General features: G+C 39.9%; 1 protein-coding gene across 5 annotated transcripts in view; it reads right to left on the bottom strand.

Annotated features, from left to right (window-relative positions):
* Positions 1–13,853, bottom strand: part of ELMO1 (engulfment and cell motility 1) — a 565,675-nt gene that overhangs the window by 143,041 nt on the left and 408,781 nt on the right. The window lies entirely within an intron of this gene.

Below are 13,853 nucleotides of genomic sequence, written 5' to 3' on the forward strand. Positions count from 1 at the left end.
GAGATAATTTTGCATCCTGCTCTCACAACATTAAATATAATAAAAAGTGTTTTTTGATTTTTATATACCATGTACTGATTTTTTGAATGAAAAATTCTAATATATAAATAATGTAACCATACATGAATTTATTAATTTCTATTTTAGAGAAATTCATCAGAATCTTTTTCACTCTTATAACAATGAAATGAACATCTGTATGCATACCTTTGTTTCCCCCCACACCCCGTGAATGTCTTTAATTCTATACAGCTGCATTGTACTGAATGGCTTTATAACTGAGGTCACCTGCTATTGGTGGATTTTCCAAGAAGAATGTTGTCCCAACAGATTTCTTAAAATTTGACTTGAAGTGTTGAGTTCTTTGCCCGTAAAGTATCAAGAACACAAACAACAATATGTGTTGGCGAGAATGTGGGGAAAAAGGTACACTTATACATTGTTGGTGGGGTTGCAAATTAGTGCAGCCACTCTGGAAAGCAGTATGGAGATTCCTCAGAAAGCTTGGAATGGAACCACCATTTGACCCAGCTATCCCACTCCTTGGCCTATACCCAAATGACTTAAAATCAGCATACTACAGAGATCAGCCACATCAATGTTCATTGCTGCTCAATTCACCATAGCCACATTGTGGAACCAACCTAGATGACCTTCACTTGAAGAATGGATAAAGAAATTGTGGTATATATATACAATGGAATATTACTCTGCCATGAAGAATTACAAAATTATGGCATTTGCAGGCAAATGGATGAAATTGGAGAATATCATGCTAAGTGAGATAAGCCAATCTCAAAAAACTAAAGGACGAATGATCTTGCTGATAAGTGGATGAGGACATATAATGGGGGATGGGAGGGATTAGCGTTAGGGTTAGGATTAGGTTTAGGGTTAGGGATAAGGAGGGTGGTAAGAATGAAGGAAGGAAGGACTGTATAGAGGGAAAAGAGGGGTGGGGGGGAAGGGAAAAAATAACAGTATGACTCAAACAACATTACCCTATGTACAAATAGAGAAACAACATGTATCCCATTTGTTTACAATAAAAAAAAAGAAAAAAGAAAACAAGGGCAAATTAAAAAAATATGTTATCATAAATTATATATTATGTATAAATACATATATTGTGTATAAATATATATTATATATAACTTACATATTATAATATGTTGTTATAAATATTAATATATTTATAATATGTTAATTTAGTCATCTATAAAGGGAGTTAAATTTAGCAAAGGTTATGGTCAGCACAATTTACTGGAATGTGAAAAAATATTTGTATAATTTCTGTTTGATTTTAACTTAAAAATAATAAACAAATTAAGTTTCAAAAAAAAAATTTTGACTTGAAGTGTTGAGTTCTTTGCCCGTAAAGTAAACCAAGGGGCACTGGCCATCAATATGCACATGGATGCCAATTCTTCCTTTCCTCTTTGCGGAAGGAGCTATCGGTCTTCTTCCCATGCAGAGATGGGTAATCAACCTCTTACCCAGCTGGCAGTTCAGTCTTAACAGCCTCTGCCACAGTGTGTGTGGTTTAGGGTGTGCATTTGGTTTTGTACAGCGGGTACATGCCAGCTTGAAAAATCAATTGGCTTTTGTAAATACCACCAAAACAAAACCCAAAGGTCTTTTTAAGGCAAGGGGGAAAAAAGCCTTTTTCTTTTCTCTTAGAAATATCTTAATTTCTTTCTGGTCTTAAAAGAAATTGCCACTATAAACAATCATTCTTTCTTGGGTCATAAGTTAGCCCAAAATGCCTTTCTAAGGTAGCAAAGTTTGTTCTAAAATATGCTTTTTCCTTTTAAAACATTTTATCAGATTGTTTTAAGAAATACATGTTAGCTACTTTTTTTCATCAATGACAGCATTAAAATTCAATTTAGGCAATATTTGTTGACTGTCTCTCTTGTTTTCTTCTAGTCTGGTGGACACCTTGGGTAAATAAGAATTAGTCCCAGTTCTCAAGAGTAGAGTACAAAGAGAGAGAGAAGAGTCCAGGATAGCAGAATCCAGTGTCTTCCAGGATTCTACAGTATTGCCTCAAGGCAATCATGAGGTGGGACAAGGAGTGGCCAGAGACCTGCCTCAAGGAAAGTTAATTGGGGAAAGGAAGCTTCTAAGGACAACATGTGTTCAGTGCTACAAGAGGGAAAAGAAAGTGCACTAAAAATGGAGCAATCACTTGGTCCCCACAGAAGGGCTCTGCAGGGTCTATGAGCTAGGTCTTGAAGGATGGGCAGGTTTTCAACAGATAGGATGAAGGTCTTCCTTGTTAAGGGATTACAGTCAAGGACAGCTATTAGGAGGTACAAGTTATGCTCAGGGAGCAATCAATATGATTAATTCAGTATGATTACTCATAGATTAGTAGGGCTGTGTTCCTGGGAGTAATAGGTATGTTATTTGGGAAATGATTTGGGACAGAATGTGGAGCTTTATTATCATGCTGTAAGAAGAGTGAATTAGAGGCTTTTTTTTTTTTTTTTTTTTTTTTTGCTGTGAACGTGTGTTGACAAGAACTATGTTATAGAAGGGTAGTTCTGGAAGCTTGGGATAAGAGTGCTTATGGGTGGGCCAAGTCCAGATTCAGGAAGAACAACTAAAAGACAAACATGTAGTCTGTATAAGAGACGGAGGCAGCAGGAAGGGTGTTGTATCAGTGCAAGGAAATGGCCCTTCCTCATACACTGATAGATTGGGGTGACTTGGGGACCCACTATGGAGAAGAGGTAAGGATGTCAGAGACCACTCCAGGATTTCAAGTTCACATAGCTCCTGGAGTTAGAGAGCACAGGAGAAACAGCCAGGGAAGAAAAGCAATGGGAATGGGGAGCCTAAGTTTGGACCTAGGGGGTTTGAGGGGTCTGTGGATCATCCACAAGATGAAGTTGAGCAGCAGAGGAGATGATGAGGGTGGGATTCTCTCTGCCTTAGGTGGTGATTGAAAGGGAAAAACTGGGTGGAGAAGATGAAGTAGTAGGAGAGAAAGGAGGTGGCTCTGGAGAAAGATTGCTTAAGGGGTCAGTGAGGGACAGATGCAGAGTCACCACAGTCCAGGAATGCAGAGCAGGAATCACGGGGTGGGACATGAACCAATGCCTCAGGGTCGCAGAATGGAATGAGGTCCGGGAAGAGGCCTTCTGACTTGACAATCAGGAGCTGACTGCTGACCCAAACAAGCACCTGAAGCACCTGGATTTGGAGGACCATCAGAACACAGAGGGGAGTGGAGACGCCATTCTCTCCTGGTAGATCTGGCAGTGTAGGAAAGGGCAGGGATTGAATAAGACCTTGAAAGGGGAACAGGATTAAAATACGTTGTTGAAGGATAGGAGTGATTTTGGTATATTTTTGGGCTGAAGAGAAGACGTGGGAGTGGGGGGGGGTGCAAATAAGCGTGAAGGTATAAAGGGATAAAAGATTTATCATTTTTTGATGTCTGTCTTCTTCACCAGTACAGGGATTCATAAGAACATGATTTCTTTCCAGTCTTAAATTTAGAACAGCTAAATAGCTACTCTCAATACCCACATGTCTCTTGGAAATCATGTCTTTTAGGGACTGGGGAGTAGCTCAGTGGTAAGTGCTTGCACAGCATGCAAGAAGCCCTGGCTTCCATCCCCTACATTGAAAAATAATCACGTTTTCTGTGGCTAAAGAAGTTTTCAAAAGTGTTACATTGAATTAATGTGTTTTGCAGTCATATTTTCCTTTTTGACCTTGGTATTAACAGAAACACACACACAATGTGCTGTTTGTGTAGCTATCTTGTGTGCATTGGTTTAAATATCATTGTGCATATGTGTTTCCAAACCCACAGTAAGATAGTTTTCAAGGACAGAAGTAGCCAATAGGTCCAAGTGCTGCAAAGAAGGTAAATAAGATGGAGATTTGTATCTGCCCATCAGAAATCATCCTCAACTTTGTCAAAACCAGTGATTTTTGTGGCTGAAGAGGGTTTCAAGGACCTACAATATATTTTGGTGCATTTTAAAGCCATATTTCTTTTCCTCTACTTAGTTGTATTTTTATTGAGGGCATAAGTCAGATTGCAGCAGATTGATAAGGGAAAAGGAGAGGAGGTGAGTAGTGTCAGCCATTTGAGGAAGCCTGGCTTGGAGAGGACCAGGGGTGAACAGAAGGTTGAGAAAGTTATTTGTTCTTTAAAATATGAGAGATTCAATGAATTTTGTATGCTGGTGAGAAGACAGCATGGAGAAGAAGAGACTGATGATGTAAGGATTAGAAGTGACAGAGCAGTCTCAGAGCAGCCAGAAGGGATAGAATTCAGAGTACCACAGAACCCACCTTAGATGTCTCTAGGGACACCACCTTTGTCCAGGAGAGGGGTTGTGAGTGCAGATACAGGAGAAAGGCCCATGGTTACGCAGTGAGTTAAGGCAGAGCTGGATAGAAACCAAGCCTCCCCACATCAAATCTATCAATTCTTCATCTTGTTTCCCTCCCAAAAGTGGTCCCAATACTTTTACATATATTAGTATGTGCCATACATAACCTCTAATTTTGCAATTCAGAAATGCAAATAGTGACCATTTCATATGGTTCTGCCTCATATTGATGTATTTTAACTCTCACAACAACTATATTAAGATTCACATTTTCCAAATGAAGAGACTGAGAGACAGGATGGGTTAATTACCCAGCAAGGAAATAATGGAGCTGGGGTTTGAGCTCTAGTCTTTGGGCTCAGAGTCAACGGCCTTGCCTGTAAACTGTATTGCAATTTATTTAACAAGTTAAATATTACAGAACAAGGGTACATGAAAGAGACTTTGATACTATGGATAACATACAAGACTGAGTCCAAAAATCAATGAATACGTGTGTGGGTAACACTTCTGGATCCCACAGGACATGCAACAATCATTAGGTTGAACTATCTGAAATTGCTGCCCTTGTCAGAAAAAAAGTCAAATATTCGCAATGTCATATGGTACCATCCAATCCTTTATTCCTTCTAAGAATTTCCAAATACCTCCCTTGGATTCTCTTCCATGGGAATGGAGGGAGACAAGGACTGAGGTTGCATCTGTAACAGCTTCAGGTCTCCTTTATTAATCAAGTAGGTCCTATAGTGTTTTATAGCTCAAAAATTTAATGAATACAAAATTCTGGTAAACTGCATCCAGTGAACATGGATATCTTAGTACTCACAGTCTTATTTTTCCGGTACATGCCCAAGTGAATTCTTATCTATCTGAAAAAATTCAAAAACAACTCTCCATTGCTTCCTGACCAGCCTCTGCTTAGCTGAGGCTTGGGAGCATATCCCAGCTCGCCAAGTGCCCTGACCACAACAAAACAAGCAAAGCTGCTTTTTCTGACAATCGAGGGCACGAGCATGTCTGCTTCATACATTCTTCTTATCACAATAAGTGCATCTTAACAGGAATGGCATCTTTCTGTGACGCATGGTTCTTACCCTTTTCTACGTCTGCTTTAAGAACACAGAACGGCCAGGGAGCTTTCGGACAGAATTCCATGCTCTGTGATTCACAAAATGGAAATCTGGCGTTCTATGCCAATGACATTTACTTCCATGGCAGCTCAAGCGGCAAAAAGCCATATGCCATACACTTCAGATTCAGCCAAGCCATGCAAATGGATGTGTGAAAGAGAAATCAGGAAAACAGGACCCGAGCCGTCCTAGAGAGTTGATTACCTCCAGCAAACACACAGCACTTGTGGCAACTTGGGGGAATGCGAATTTTTTTCTAATTTAAGAGAACTTTGTGAGGTCAAGGTAAAATGCTAACGCGTGATGAATTCATGTTTGTGATTTAATATGCCTACTATGCAGGCACACGTTTCTTGGATCTGCTTGGGTAGGGAGCAGTCACCTAAATGGGATGGACAGCCAGAAGCTGCGATTGTCCTCTGCACTGGAAGGTCTCTCGACAGCCATCCTGGGAAAAGATAAGTGACAATGTAGATATTATTTTCCCCACTGGCCAGGAAACAAGTCAAGTGGGGAAATAGAGTGTTCCCTGAATTGCCAGGGCATGGGCTAAGCATGCCTAAGAGTGACATAATAAACAAGTTAAGGTGAAAAATGAAAGAGGGATTTTCTTCTTCTTATTTTTTTTTTAACCAGGGGCTGGCAAAAAAGCTCACTGGAGAAGAGAAATTCAGGTTGATTTTTTTTTTCCAACAATTTGATCTCTTTAAGGCTTTCCATTCACCTTATATAAAGTTATATAGATGGGAAAATATCACTGTCGTTTTTATTAAGAAACAAATGGGAGAATCATTTTATAACTTCCTGAAAATGCAGTTTTGAGGGGTGGTTCTAGAAGTGTTTCTCAGTATGACCTATCAGAATTTGGGGCAAGAAAATTCTTTATTCCACTGAACTACAAAATAATAGTTCCTGGGAATTGAGTAACAATGACTATCCCATGTTAAAACTGTAAATTGATTCAGCTTATTTGCCACTTGAGCCATTTTAATTAATGAGTGAATTAGACATATTTAGCCATTCAGTCATTCAACATTCAACCCAAAGTAACTGAGCAGATACTAGTTAAAAAGCATCAGGAAGATAGTGAACCATAAAAGTTCTTGCTTCCAATGATATACGGACTTAATTTGGAAAGGTAGATTTATAAATAAATAACTACTATAGAGCTGGAAGATATTTTTCAAAAGAAATTTTGAATTCCATGCTGTGGAGGCAGAGGTGCAAAAATTCATACTGAATGAAAGGGAGATGGTAACCATCTCACTAAGGTGGTGCTTGTGCAAAATCCTGAAGGATAAGGAGAATTTCAACAGGCAGATGGGGGAAGACATTCCTGGCAGAGGAAATGAGGATGAGCTAATTCCTGTGATACTAAAGTGTTAAAGCACACACCAGAAATGATGGGCACTCAGGATGTGCTGGTATTGCCCAGGCAGGTGCAGGGTAAAGACGTGTGATGAACAGAAAAAGTACCGTGGCTAATCAAGGAGACATCAGAACACCTTGCTAAGGCCATGAAACTTTCTAAGCCAGGCAATGTACAGAGAGGGAAGGATGGGAAAATCAAGAGTGTTATGGTCAGATCTATGTTGGGGGAAATTTTGAAAATGAGATATCAAAGCTGGGAGATGAGTTAGTGCAACAGCTGATGTCTTAGTTTTTCCACAATGATGCTGGGTGATGACAGTTCCTACAGTTAAGAGGAAGTTTTCCTCATACCCACAGGCCTGTAGGTCAGCTGAGATGGCTGTTTCAAGCTGTAATTCTAGGGGATGACTGGGGAAACTGTGCTCCCTGTGTCTTGTCATGGGACCTACAATGAGCACCATGGTTATCCAGGGTATGTCATTCTCAAGATGAAGGCAGAAGTACAAGAGCCCAATCCCACTCGGCAAGTAATAGCCAAGCCTCTGTTCACTTCACAACTACGTACGCCTCCCCACCTCAAGCAAGTCATTGACCAAGTCAAAAGGTTGGGAAAAATGCTTCACACTCCATGAGTGCTGGCAAGGAGGTAGAGGTATACTACCACATGGAGCCGTGAGAAACTGTGACTGGTCAGTCACACCATGTTTGGGGTGAGAGGAGAGGAAAACATGAATCAAGGCAATGATGAGAAGGCACAGGACCAAGTAGTGATTGTAGTGACTTTGGTCAGTGATTGGTTTTGCAAAGAGATAATTACTTCTTAATTTTCCAAATAGAAATGTATCAGGCTGCCAGCTTCCTGTCTTGTGACCTCCATATTCCCATGCCTACCACAGTGCTCACCATGCTGCAGACACAAATAAACATTTGTAGAAAGACTGGATAGCACTGAAAATGTAGATTGAATCTTGACCGCTAACCAAGATATTGACATGGTGTGGCCGTGCTGACAGTATGGTGGTTGTGGGAGAGTAACTTTGCATGTCTTTTGAATCACAGGCACATTGCTAGATTCTGAAATATAGAATATGCAAGGCTCTGCTCTCAGGAAACTTATCACTGTGATAAGTTCTAGGATATGCACATTCATAGGAAGAGAGCTAGAGGGGCATCTCCAGGGCATTAGAGTCAGTTGATGCCAACGATGATAGTTGTAGGCTTAAGAACTTCTTAAAAGAAGGTGTTGCCCTGAGGCTGGGGTTGTGGCTCAGTGGTAGAGTGCTTGCCTAGCATGTGTGAGGCACTGGGTTCAATTCTCAGCACCACATGTAAATAAGTGAAAAAAATAAATAAATAAAGGTCAACAACTAAAAAAGTATATTTAAAAACAGAAGGTGTTGCCCCAACAGGGAAATGGTATCTGTCTAGATGATTTCTGCCACACAGAAGCACTGAGCACCAACTATTACTACTTTTTTTATTTGAATAAGGGATTGAATCTAGGGGTGTTTAAACACTGAGCCCCATCCCCAACCCTTTTTGATATTTTATTTAGAGACAGGGTCTTGCTGAGTTGCTTAGGGCCTTGCTAAATTGCTAAGGCTGATTTTGAACACATGATCCTCCTGCCTCAGCCTCCTGAACTGCTGGGATTACAGTCATGTGCCACCACACCCAGCTTATTACTTATAATTTTACCAGAACAGTGGGAAAACACAGAGAAACAACAAAAGAAAGAGAAGTACAGGGGCACCAGCAATCTGGAAACCTAATATCTCAAATTCAAGTTTCAATATTCATTTTTCTCCCCATAACAATTGCCACAAAAGGGTTGGAGAAAATGCTGGCAAATTTAACCTTCCTTTAATGCTGTCTTCTTGCCTTTCAACCTTTGTCCATGCTTCTAACCTGTTTGACTCAGTGGCTTAACTCTGTGCCTGGCAATGGAACAGATAAGCTAGTGTGGGTGTTGAACAAGGCACTAATGTTTCAGGTCCTATTTGGCAAAGAGAAAGTGGATAATCTTTACCCATAATTCATTGTTTTTTAGAAACGAAAGCCTGATTTTGAAAAAATCTGCACAGACATTTAAGCATGGCAAATTAGCACTTTAATATTTAATGCATATTTAAATAATTAAATGTATATTTAAACTCCTGACCTTCCAGATCTGGCAGTTTTGCAGAGGATATTAGGAAACTTCATGTGGAATTTCTTCACTTCTCTTGTATTGGAGTTGTTGCAATGACTTCTGGTCCTACTCTTTCATTCTGATTTCTCATCTCATCTTATTCTGGGACCCTCTTTGCCCTCAATCCTCCACCCATCTCATCTGGTACCCTCAGCTGGCAAGAGGAAGCACCCATAAAACAGTACCTATATGCTCTTTCTGTTCTACTGTAGGAGACAGATCTGTTACTAGTGGTGTGTTCTCAATCTCCCATCTAACATAACTTACTCTGCAATAACAAGATAAATAGTTTCTTTAAAATCAAAGAGGACTTATATTTTATCAGAGATCCCCACCTAAAATACCCTTCTTAGCTAAGCAACTCATTCCTATCCACCCTTTAATTTAAAAATACTCAATCTCATTATGCCTTACTTAAAACGTAGGTGATTTCCTTTTAATTGGACATATACTGATAAAATGGTTTCTGTGCCATTATCAAATCCCTCACATAATCCACAATGGAATCTGAAATTCAGGTCATAGGAACCTGTTACCAACTTGTACAGAGTCCCAAAGTGTAGTTAATAAAAGGGAAAGAAGTTTCAGAAGTCGGTGAATACAGAGCTATGTAAAGCAGTTCACTTGGAGAACAGTCATTATTCTCATGTTCAGGGATGGTCTGAAATTGAACCAAGGGACTGGCATATGACCTTGCTACCCAGCGAAAGAGCCTATCAGTGATTTCCTTCTCATAATTGGCAAGTCTCAATTTTGCTCATGTTACACATGCAAAGGAAGATAAACCAGTTCTAGAAAGGCTTACGTACTAAGAACTCCACCAGACCTTGATCACAAAGCAACACTCCCCAAGCATTTTAACTATTGTCAATCTTGGCCAAAATTGTGCATGAAACTCACTCATGGTAAGCACGATTTTTGTAAATGCTGTAGTTACAGACAATGATCAGAAAGCAAAATCTTTTAGCAATGATTTAGCTAACTAAAATTCAGATTTTAAACCATTTAACCATTTTTATGGCAAGTACATGAATAGGGTCAAGAAAACCTAACCCTTCCTGGATAACTCTGGGTCTTTGCATGTTTTCTTTGTGAATGCTGTGACAGTGACAGTGTAGGGGGAAGAGTGATGCAAAGCACCTGGGAATGGACCTCTTTAGAGTCATCTCTATGTGCCTCATAAATGTGGTGTAGACTGTGAACAGCTGGGACCACCATAATGGGTGCTCCATTAAGTCTGCTGCTAAATCCAAGGGAGAAGCTTATCCACCTTTCCTAAAATGCCTGCATTAGCACTGCCACGAGGATCCTTTTCCCATTACAGAGGTAATTAGAATCTATGTCACCTGGTCTTCTCCCAGCTCCATATTACCGTTGACTGGTGCTGGCTCCAGGCCCAAACTGAACCAAGCAGTATTTATGCCTGGCATATGAAGGTTCAGAGCCATTGCAGCCATGGGTAATGTCCCTGTTTCTATGTCACAGATGAGGAATCTGAAGCTGACAGGGCTGAGCCCTTGCACAAGGTCATCCAGCTAGAAGCGAGGACCTGGTTCTTTAATCACCACAGTGTCCAGCCCTGGGTCACCTGTAGGGTGTTTGTGGGTGGGCTTGAGATGTGTGACCCTCAACATAAATAAGCAAGAGGATTCTCTCACTTAAGAGCTGATTTTCACAGTGGTCAAAATTGTTCAGTGACCAGCCTAACTTCAATGTATCTCAGTACAAAGGTATGAGAAAATATGTATTTATAGACAGTTGAACAATCTATCTTGGGAACTGAAAGCAGCAAATCATAGTGAAGTACTAAATGCAACGTACTGCCAACTTAGTTTTTGTCTGTTGAGATCAACATCTCTCACATGTATAGAACCATTTGCAAGGCAAACTTTATAAGGCCTAATCCTCACAGTGGCTCTGGGAAATATCACTGTTATTATTATTGCTTCTACCAGTGTACAGATGAGAAGGGACTTCTTTGCCAGAGGGCATGCTCAAGGTCATGCTGCTGGTGAAGGGCCAAGCTGGCACTGCCACCAGGTCCTCCTGCTGGCTCTCAGCCTTGCTTCCTCCAGGAGGGAGAGATATCTCAACCCTAGGGGGATGAAAATTGGTTCTTGGAGGGGCAATAAAATCCATTCTTTATATGTCTAAAGCACAGTAAACATACATAACATAAACTTATAACAATTTTAAGGGAAAGATGATTAGGGGGATAAAATGTCTAAAAAGGCTCTTGGGGGGGGGGGGGTTGGTAATGTAAGAGGTTGAGAAATATTGCTCTCTTGCCCAGTAGCCTTTCAGACTTGGCCAGGCCCATGTTACCTGTTATTAAAACATTTCTTTATATAAAGCCTATGCACTGCGATCTATTTAAACAAATACATTTTAGAAAAAAAGTAAGTTAATGAAGTCACTCTTAGTCATCTGTCTTTGGATAGTATAATTGTTACAAATGAGGACTGTAGGAGACATACCTCTACTGCTTGTCTAACAGAAAGTGTCAAAGTCCCTGAGCAAAAGGCTATTGCTACCTTAAATGAGCTGCTTCAATGCAAACACACACAGAATCATTTGCTATCTATTCAATGGGAAATATCAAAGAAAAAAATAAATCTATTCATATAAGGCATTTACTTCCAGAGATCTGCCGATGTGGCAACCCCAAAGACCTGTGTGAAGCTTGAGAAGCCTTTTGAATAAATATTAGTTAATGGCCTCGACAGTTGAAAAATGGATAACCTCAATCGTACGACATAAGGGCTCTTTAAAAACTTCTCCTCTACTTAAATATTCATGTTTCAATTAAAACGTACACCTACTTTATTAGCCACACCAGGCCCAGTTTAGATCAATAACAGCAGTACTAGATGGAATTCTAATGAAGATAAACAACGCTGAGTCCTCCCAGCTTCCCCTGGGCACAGACACACAGAGCTTCCTTTCATAACTTGCTCCAAGATATTTTACAGTCACCTGCCTCATGCAAATGAGGAGATTCATGTTTATTCATGGTGAGATTTACAGACCACCTTTCATTCCCTGGGCCAGCTCGGCTAACCAACAGAGCGCTGTCTGCACCACTATGAAGTTGAGCTGGCCTAGGAAGGGGACTCCTGAATGTGTAATTGTCCCTTGAAAAGCATGCACAGAAAGTCAGTAAGCTGAAAGCAGCTTGAAGAGCAAACATATTCTTCCATTTTATTCATGCCTTTGCTGACTTTAAGGTTTTAAATGTGATCCCTTTTCTATACCACACCATAATCCACTAGATGTGACTAGTTGGTGGTAATTTTCTATGGATACTTTTCCAGGGGATTTCTCAGGATCTTTTCCTTCTGGCCTGATCTCCAATTCTTCCTAATTGAGATTTTCTCCCATTGACTCGGATGAAGCTCATAGCCTGGCCAGGGGCAGCTGCGTCTTTGTTGGGCCTGGGTTCTCCCATTGCACAGTCTCTGCTCTTTTAAGCAGGGATGGTTTCTCATCTGCAAGCCTGAGATTCTAACTCCATCCTGTGTACTTAGCTTATTATGCCACTGGATAAAGTTTCACAATAGTCTTTTTACACTAGAATGACTACATTTTCCAAATCACTAGTTTCTTCCATTTTGGTAAGTTGAAAGTGTGGCAAAGTCACGTGATCTTGGTTTATAATGTTGATTTTGATAGAGTCTAAAGTAGCACCAATACTACAAAGAAGTATTTTAATGGTCTCTAAAAAGACTCAGCTACCCCAGACAGTAGGTGGTTATTGAAGAGGCCTTCATTCTGGTCAGCCATAAAGCACGAGAGAATCATGAGACCTGCTGATTTTTAGGCTACTACTCATGAGAAACCAAGGTACCTAATAAAGTTGTTTGAAAGAAGATCATGCCAACATTCATGAAATTTTCAGCTTAGAGCCTATTTTTGCCAAAGTTAAATGGGTTATTAATTCAGTTTCAGAACTTAATATAGGAATCCTAGACAGCTTCACTTTTCTTTTTCTTTTTAATGTAATGGACAAAATAAGTCTTTTGAAAAGGGCAATTTACTCATACTTCATAGGAAGGATTGATCTTGTGATTACGAAAAGAGCACTTTACACCTGCATATGACATTTTACTTCCTCAATGCATTTTTACATTTATTACTTCCATTTAATATTGCCCTACCATAGGAGAGGAGATGCTAGTCTCCATTTATTTTTTTTATTTTTCATTAATTTTCTGAGTAGCAGAATGAGGATTAGAATTGCTTCTTATAGACTAACAGACATGCTTCCCCATCCATGTAGACAATCTGTCCTAGTTGGTGGTACAACTAGGTGATACATGTCCCATATATCAGCTGATCATCTTTTTTTGTTTATTTAGCTCAGCAAGGCAAAATTTACTTCCACACAAGGATGTGCTTCTGAGCTGATAGTAATTCTATTGACAAAAATCATCAATAGAGATCAAATCTGCCTTAATGAAAATACTCATTGATAGCTTTGCCCCCACTCCATGAGCTAATTATTCTTTGTGCAATTGGACCTGAGATAACGGGCCCCAGATAATGCTAATGCATAGTCAAGGATGAGAAACACAGATACACAGAGATCTATTTTTTACATGTACACTCTTGTTACAATTTTTTATCAGGGAGCAGTCAGCCACATGAGCTTTAAATGAGATTCCTGTACCTGAAATTTCCAAATCACTTGTGTCCTCTTTCCTATCCTGCTCAAAAATGAAGGTTTCCATGAAATGATTATGGGGCCACTTGTGTGCTGAGGTAACCAGCTGCAGTTTAGCTCTTCTCTAATGCCCATAAAAA

Source organism: Sciurus vulgaris (assembly GCF_902686455.1).
Source record: "Sciurus vulgaris genome assembly, chromosome: 8".
Taxonomy (NCBI): domain Eukaryota; kingdom Metazoa; phylum Chordata; class Mammalia; order Rodentia; family Sciuridae; genus Sciurus; species Sciurus vulgaris.